Below are 9,251 nucleotides of genomic sequence, written 5' to 3' on the forward strand. Positions count from 1 at the left end.
TTACCAGCAGTTGAAGTTGGTGACGGAGCTCGGCTCCCGTAGGAGTCCGGGCGGAGTCTTCCTTGCGGTTGAAGTTGTGGACGGAGCCCGGCTCCCGTAGGAGTCCGGGCGAAGTCTTCCTGCAATTAAAGTCAGGTGCGAAGTCCGGCTCCCTTATGAGTCCGGACGGAGCTTACCAGCAGTTGAAGTTGGTGACGGAGCCCGGCTCCCGTAGGAGTCCGGGCAGAGTCTTCCTTGCGGTTGAAGTCGTGGGCGGAGTCCGGCTCCCGTAGGAGTCCGAACGAAGTCTGTCCGCAGCCGTTGGAGTCGAGGACGGAGCCCGGCTCCTGTAGGAGTCCGGTTGGAGCGATGGGAGTTCACCAACAGCAGTCGAAAGTCGGAAGAGACTTGCGAGGGTCAATCCCGCCAAGAACTTCGGCCGAGGGTATTTTATACCCAACAAAAATTATAGAGAATTCTACATTGCATTGTTTGGTATATAATTTAGATTATATAAAATATAAACTAATTTTTCTAAAGTACCTTCATCCTTACTTATTGATTATTGTCTATTTTTTAGAGGGACAATTTAAGTTTGAGGCCAATCTTTTTTCGTGATATCATCCATTATGTTTTCTTTTCTATTTTTACCAACTAGAATTACCTATAATTTATTTTGATGAAAATATTTTGGTCCTGAAGTTATCTGGTTAAAAGATTACAGGATTGTAAGATTACACGTAAACACATAGCCACCTCCCTCTAGACAATCAGATTATCTTTTTTTGAGGTAATGCTGTATTACATGTATTACATATAATGCAGCATTACCTGTGAAAATAACGAAACAAATAGTATAATCTGATTACCTGTTGCAACATTACATGTAATCCCGTCAGGATTACATATTACCAAACACCTCTTTTGTGTGATTTTTTTTAAGGATAATTTTTTCCAAAATTTTTTCTGCAACATTATCAAAAAAGTGATAATATGGATAGCCACTCTTCTCCAAGGTAATCCAGATTGCCTCATGAGAGGCAATCTCGATTACCATCCAAAAAGCATACCAAACGCACTAATCCAGATTACCATATTAAGTTGCCAGTAATTTGGATAGATGGCCAGCTATCAAACACAATCTATGGGATAAGTTCAGGGGACAGCGTGAAACCATAAAAAATAGGTGATGAATAATTTAATAACTAATAAATAATGGTTGAGGAGCTTCAAGATGCCACAACCAAGATCACACAAATATGATTAAATTAAATTAAAAAGAAAAGGTAGACAGGGATTTTGACAACCAAGATCACACAAATATAATTAAATTAAAAAAAATAAAAAAAAATCAAAAGTAGCGACAACCAACTGCATACATAACCAATACGGTTATGGAATAAGGAGTAAATTTACAGCTTCTGTGGGATTATGCACAATATCTTATACTCACAATCTCCTGTGATTTCAGGTAAAGTTTTTCATCATTAGGGAAAGTAAGGAACAGACATAAGCTCCAGACCGAAACAATGTTGTCAAAGCCAAAAAGAAAGCCTTCCACTGTCTTCTTGAAGCTACAATCACCAATGAGACAGAAGCAATGGCCAAAATGAGAAAAGCATTCCTTTAAGCTCGGAAAGCTTTCACAGCATTTCTACAATCCTTGCAATGGACTGTGTCCGATTGGGTTCAGAGTACAAATGTTTCCAATTCCACCCTTAGCAGGCACGGGAGCTGAAATTATTGCAACTAACTCAGTAGGGTAATGCTCCACAATTGCAGCGTCTCGGTGCGGAAGGGAAGAATTATATCCAAAATAATAAGGCATTCCACGGCCCACTTTATCCTTCCACTTCCTATATTCTGTAACCCAAGTGTCACTAGAACCAAGATTAAGGTATAATCTTCTAGTGGGTGCCTTCTCCTTCATAAGAACTTCGTTAATCTGAGATGAAAGGATACCCATATCCTGTTCGAAGACCTTGCATATGTTCTGGTGGAAGAACTATTTTGGAAGCAATCTCACTATGGGAGATCTGAATGAGGTCCCAAACCTTATTATGGACCTCCCTTGTCCGGTAGGACGACAAAGGAAGAGAGCCGCGACATATTGTTTGTTGCCTTTCTTTGTCGATGTACTCATTGTCGTTTTGAAGAACACAAGGGGCTTCAAAACGTAGGAAATTAGTCATGGCTGATTCCTTAGATTTATGCCACCATCCAGCAAAGTCCCTATCATTGCGCTCTGTTCCCTAGTACCGCGTGATGTTGTGTATATATTGAGACATCCATAAAAAAAAAAAATGATTATGTGATGTTTATCTAAACTATTCAAATATTCTTGAGATTTATTCATTTTTTTTTCTTAGTATTTTAACGCACGCGGCCATTCTATCTTTTGATGATGAATATTTTCGAAGCATGTATAGCATCCTGCGGTACTTTCATTTTTTAAGTACCATAAAAAATCCGTTCTCCCTCAAATATCAGTAGCTGGGCATCTTCCCTTTTTGAATACAAGTCTGTTTAAATCATGTGAGATAGGGACGTGCAGGGTCCATGAGGTTCTCAAGAAGTATTGAGTGGTCCAAAGGAAGCTCCTGGAAGCCAGTCCTTGCATGGTGCTCAAACCAGGGTAACTCATCAATATTTGGAGAGCTCTTAATCTGACATCCATAAACCATACAACTCCCTGAGGGACTCTTTCCTCATAAGTCTTTGCACAAGCAGAGCGAGGAATCCGTGCCTCAACTGGAAGCTACAAAATAAATGAAGAAAAATAACTCAATTTTTCACAAAATGTCTCACTCTTCTTATGCGTTAAAACTAAATGATTAGTAGAATGCTGTTGGTAGGCACCATTATATAAACAAGACAAAGAAAATAAGAAGGAAATGTTGAATTGAAATCTGAACAACGGGAATGTATGTGGACCTGAGGTATCTTCAAACATTTACCATCATCTCCAAATTGCCAGTCATGGTATAGGCATTCCAATCTTCAGGGTTTTTTTTTCCTTAATCTGAGGAAAATTCAATCATACATCAGGCTTTTTTTTTTTCCTTTAAAAAATCCAATTAAATTGCAATGTAATATCCAGACAGAGGAGGTGCCTGACAATAAAGTTGCGTTTGGAAGCGGAAAAAGTTAAAGTAAATGGTTTAGCTACTTAGCTAACTCCTACCCCTCTTTATCCTAGAATAAATTACCCTACCCTATGTGGGGATAAATTTATTCCTGGGTTACGTAAGATAAATGGGTTTGGAAGGCAAAAAGTTGTATACCGACTTTTCGAAAATACCCCCTCCTGAGAAAGTGATTTAACCCTAGTACTCCAATAAGTGTTTGGTTTGAAAAGGGTGATATAATTAACAAAGCTAAATAACATCTACTCCCTCATGTTCCTCCTCCAAAAACAGCATACTGACAGAAAAATAACATACTCAACATAATCATCATATCTAGTAGCTTTTGTCTTATGGTAACTTCATATGCTAGTTAGGTAGCATGGTTCTAAATCGGTTTCCTAGAACATGATATCCTCATAGTAAAATTTGTTTTTCAAAAATGTTCTCACCTGGCATATGAATGTTGGTTTGTTCTCCTAGTTAACAAATATAACATTTGCATGTCAACATAGATTAAGCAAAAAGGGCCTAAAATTATTTGTCTCTTGAACTGTAGATAAGTGTTAACATTTGCATGATATCTTTTCACCAGATAAAGGTTTTGTGAGAGGGTCTGCAAGCATTTGATTAGTAGCTAGGTAAGTACTCAAGTGCTATCTTACCCTATTTCACAACACTTCTAATATGATTATAACGCATAGCAATATACTTGCTATTACTTGACATTCTTTTATTTTTGGTGTTGTGAATTACGGCTTGATTATCATAGTACATTGTTATAGGTCCATTCGATACAACAATGAAAGATTTGCATCTCATAAAACACTTAATGCATAGAACATCTTTACTTGCAAGAGACATAGCAATAAATTTAGATTCCATAGAAGATAATGCAACACATGATTGTTTCTTAGAAGCCCATGCAACAATAGCATCACTTAATGTAAATAACCAACCACTGGTTGATTTAGAAGTTATTCTATCACTACCCTAATTAGCATCACTATAACATTTCAAGACATGAGTAGAACATTTATAATGCAAACCATAATTCAAGGTATGCTTCAAATATCTCATAACTCTTTCAATTTTTTTCCAATGTTAATGACCAGTATTACTTGTAAATTTACTTAGCATGCTAACAGCAAATGTAATATTAGGTCTAGTATAATTCATTACATATATTAAATTACCAATAATCTGAGCATATTGTTCTTGATTAACAGGTTCATCATTATTAGGTAAAAGCTTGCAATGCGGACCTCTAGGTGTTTTACTAGATTTATAATCAAAATAATTAATTTTTTAAATATTTTTTCAATATAATGAGATTGGGTCAAAATAAATTCATTATCCCTCTTAATAACCTTAACATCTAAAATCATATCCATGGGTCCTAAATCTTTTATATCAAAAGCTTGAGTTAAAAAAACTTTTTGTTTCATTAACACATTCTATATTGGAACCATAACAAGTAAATCATCAACAAAAAAGTAATCAAAACTTTATAATCATTAATACATTTAACAAACACAATTTTCAACTTTACCTCTCTTAAAACTAATTTTCTTAATTTCCTTCTTAAACTTTTTATACCATTGCCTAGGGGCTTGTTTAAGTCCATACAAAGATTTATTCAATTTGCAAACTTTATCCTCTTGACCTTTAACAAGGTACCCCTCGGGTTGGTAAATATAAATTTTTTCACCTAATTTATCATTTAAAAAAATAATTTTAATATCCATTTGATGAACAACAAGATTATATGTACAAACGACAACAAACATAATTCTAATATAAATAAATTTAGTAACAGAGAGAAAGTTTCAAAGTAATCAATATTCAATTTTTGACTATATCTTTTAGCAACTAACCTAACTTTATATTTATCAATGCTACCATCTAGTTTTAACTTTTTTCTTAATATCCATTTGCAACCAATTGGTTTAGTATTAGGAGGAAGATCCATTAGAGTCCATATTTTATTACCATTTATGGATTTGATTTCATCATCCATAGCCATCTTTCAAAGATTTGCATCAGGCAAAGACATAGCCTCTTGAAAAATTTTGGGATTATTTTCAATTAAGTAAACATGTCTGGTCCCAAATCCTATTCAATTCTCCATATTTTGCTTCTTCTTAACTCAAATTCAGATCTTATTATCTCAAAAGGCTCAAACTCTCTTTCATTAACATTAGAATGTTCTTCACTTGATCACTCTCTTTTTCATCTGAATCTCTCTTACTTGAAACAATGTCTATGAGATTAGAATTTTTGAAAATTATTTCTTAGTTAAGTTCTAATTCTTTTGATAAGTCTTTTTCCATATCAGGTTTATTTGCATCCTTAATGGTTAGATGCTCAAAATAAATAGCATGAACGAATTCAAATATTGTATTGCTACACCAATTAAAAAATCTATAAACTTTACTAAGCAATGCATAACTCAAAAATATAGATTTAATAGCTTTACTACCAAATTTTGATCTCTTTTGAATAAAATCTAAGACATGCAATGCAGCACCAAACTTTGAAATAGTCAATTTTTAGTTTTTTATTATTAAGAAATTCAAAAGGAGTTTTATCTTGATTTTTATGCAAAATTTTATTTGAAATATGACATGTTGTGTGTAAAGCTTCATCCCAAAAACTCGTAGACATGTTAGAATGAATGAGCATGGTGCTTACTATCTTTAATAAGGATCTATTTTTTCTTTTTACTATACCATTTTGGGATAAAGAATTTGGTGTAGATACTTCTCTAATAATGCCATATTGTTTGCAAAAGGATATAAATTTTAAAGAATGAAAATTTTCACCTTTATCAGATCTTAGTCTCTTAATCATTCTACCAATCCTATTTTCAATATCTTCTTTGAAAAATTTAAATTTTTCAAAAACCTCATTTTTAGTTTTTAACAAATATATATAAGTATATTTTGGAAGGTCATCAATGAATGTTATAAAATAGCATTTACCACCTCTAGTCAAATGCTCTCTATTATCATATAAATCCAAAAGAATAAGTTATAAAAGTGAAGTAGTTCTTGTGACGGGTTTCAAAGGTGTTTTTGCTATTTTCGCTTGTGCACAATATTCACACAAATTTATATATAGTTACAACAGAACTTTGTTTAGGAATATAATCATACGATATCATATGACGCATAGTATTTCTACTAATATGTCCTAATCTATAATGCCAAATATGATTTAAATCACCAACAATATAAGCAGAAATAGAAGTCTCTTTATCAATACTAGGGTTGGAAGTGTGCTCGGGCCGGTCTAAGCCCCATCGGGCCGGGTCGGCTTCGAGTCAAACTTTGAGCTCGGTCCGAAATCATTCAGGCCAGGCTCGGGCCAAAAATTAGGGCCCGTTTTCTTTCGGGCTAGGCTCGGGTAGACCTTTGGCTTGGCCCGGGCCCGGCCAGAGCCCGTGCCCAGTCAGAGCCCGTACCCGAAATCCAGACCGATTAAGAGTTGGACTTGGGCTTGAAGTCTTAATTACCCACTATCCACCGTGCATATGCTTCAAGATTTGCTCTGGTTCATGCGAACTTAGTGGCGGGTGGCCCGATGCGTCCTGTTTCTCACAACCCTTTGAGAGTTTTCTCCCTCCAGATCTCCTCCTCCTCCTCTATGGACTTCCACATGATGGTGATGAAGCAACCCACCGGCCAAAACTTCCAATGGCGACGAAGCCTCCTCCTCCTGAGAAGAGACCGAGGGCCCTCGGCTTCTCCATCCACTGCATCATCGTCTCCCCCTTCCTCCGCTGCCTCTAGACTGCCATCGAGGCCATCTCTGCTCTCTGCACCATCGTCGATGATGAAGCCTACCTCCTCGCCAAGGAGACCAGCCAAAACGTCGCCATCGATCCCTCTCGCATCAAGGTATTCCAGTCTGTCATTGATCTCCCTCCTACTCCGCTCGGCCCCGGTGTTTAGTACATGGCCGCCACCACCGCGGCCGCCGTCTCCTCCTCCTCCTACACTGCCGATGGGTGGACGTGATAGCAGCAAGTGAGCACTCTAGCGGTAGCAGGTGGATGCGACGGCGGCCATGCGAGCATGGCTGGAGGATGGAGGAGACATGGAGGAGGGGAGTTGGTGCAATCGGGCTCGGGTTGGCCCAATCGGGCTCGAGCTTGACTTGGGCTCGGGCCGGGCTCGGACTCATTTTTTTCCAAAATAATAGGGCCTAAGCCGAAAAATTTTCTAAGACTGGGCTCGGGTAGGGATATGGCCCAGCCTAGCTCGGTCCAGTTCCAGCCTTAATCAATACTAAGCAAGTACATATCATCTTTGGCATAGCCTTTCCCAACAAAGGATCCCTATTCAGAGATAATCACTTTTTGGAAATCAAATACAACTTTAAACCCATGATCATGAAGTTTCTTGACATAAATAAGGCTCTTCCTAAGCCTAAGAATATGATAAATATTCCTAAGAGTAAGAACATACTTTTCAGAAGTAAAGAGGAATTTGTACAGTCCCTTTTTCTCTGACAGTGCATGAGGAAAAATTATCCATGAATACTGATTTTTCACCGTTTAAAGCTTCATAGGTCTTGAAAAAGATTTCTATATGGAGTTGTGTGGCAAGTTGCTTCAGAATCAATTCACCAGCCTTCTATGTTGATCATGAGAATTTTAGTAGTCATAGCAACTATCTCATTATCCTCTATTACATTGGCCATTTTTTTTTTATCCTTTGCAATAACGGCAAACGCTAGCCAAATAGCCTAATTTGCCACAAACAAAGCAAGGATCTTTTTTTTTATTACCATTTTCCTTGGACTTCTCTCTTTTTCTTTTGTTGGAAGAATCTTTCTTTCTACTTGAAAACTTGTTCATGGATTTAAAGTTTGTTGGATGGATATCTGACCAGGACACCACCTCTCAAGACCTTTTCAGTACCATGTGATGCAGCAGGAAGAAAGAAGAAATAAAACAAAACAATCAAAATATGTGGATCAGCCACAAAAGGGCTCGCCTCTACGGGACATGCAAACTTCACTATGAAAAAAAAATTTTACAAGAGGAGATCTCACCCTCAACCCTTGTACACATAATTTCTCTCTCACCTGAAGTTTTCCTCACAAAAGCTCTCTCTCTTGGAAGACCCTCCTGAACCCGTGAAGTGCCTGGCGTCTGCTATCCAGGAGCTCTGCTCCTTCTCTCTCAGCAGCCTCACGCCTCTCTTTTTTCTCTTCTCAGGTTCCGTACGGCGCCCTCAGCAAAAATCGAACCACACCTTTCTCTGTTGAGGCACAGGCCTTTTAAAGGCCTTAAACAAGGGTTTAAACTTAATTAGATTAGGTTTAGGTCTCCTAAACAAGCCAAATCAAGCCTCTGAACCGTCGGATCAAGACCAAAAACTCCCTAGGCCGTCCGATCGCGATCGGTCCACAGAATAGCATCGTGGACCACGAGAAACGTATGAAAAATGCCCACGCAGTCCACAGGCCCAGTCGTGGACTGTCCGGTCCACGATGGATTGAGGTACAGGCCCAGGCACCTTGCCTGGGCCTAGGTCGGCCCGCGTGCGCGTGCGCGAGCCTGGGCCGCACCCACGTGCGGGCCCGCGCATGGGCTAGGCCGCGTGCCCGCTTGGGCCGCGCGCTCGACTGGGCCGCCTGCCCACCTGGGCTGCAGGCCTGGGCCGCACGTCCCGCACGTTGGCCCCGCCTGGGCCGTGAGCCGCCGCCTGCAGATGTGCTGCCATTGCTCTGCCGGCCCGCCGCCGACCGTCGGAGGTCCTCCGCTGCCTTGGATCTCGTGTCGACTTCAAAAATTTGTATCTCCTCCATCTGAGCTCCGTTTGGGGTGATCTTGATCTTGTTGGACTCTATTTTTCATTGCGAACCTCGCTGTGGGCTCAATGTAGGCTGAATCTTGAGGTGTTAAATCCTAACAATCTCCACCTCGACTCGATATTCGACCTCCTCCAAACTTCGCCCCCATACCCTGGGGCAATCGTCTGCTGATCATGGATGGACAAACATGGGAGTCGAGCCAGGCTACTCGATCCCATCTCCATCGTATGCTGTGCTCCTCCTGATCTGAGACCTGCTCGGGGCATCATCCTACGGCAAAAGGAATCTTACTTTGCGACGTCGCCTCTCGTCCTTCCGAGT

General features: G+C 39.3%; 1 pseudogene; it reads right to left on the reverse strand.

Moving 5' to 3' along the window:
* Positions 1-789: 789 nt before the first annotated feature.
* Positions 790-8,924, reverse strand: LOC105049905 (protein TIC 55, chloroplastic-like; annotated as a pseudogene).
* Between the last annotated feature and the right edge of the window lie 327 nt (positions 8,925-9,251).

This window comes from Elaeis guineensis, chromosome 8 (genome assembly GCF_000442705.2).
Source record: "Elaeis guineensis isolate ETL-2024a chromosome 8, EG11, whole genome shotgun sequence".
NCBI classification, from domain to species: domain Eukaryota; kingdom Viridiplantae; phylum Streptophyta; class Magnoliopsida; order Arecales; family Arecaceae; genus Elaeis; species Elaeis guineensis.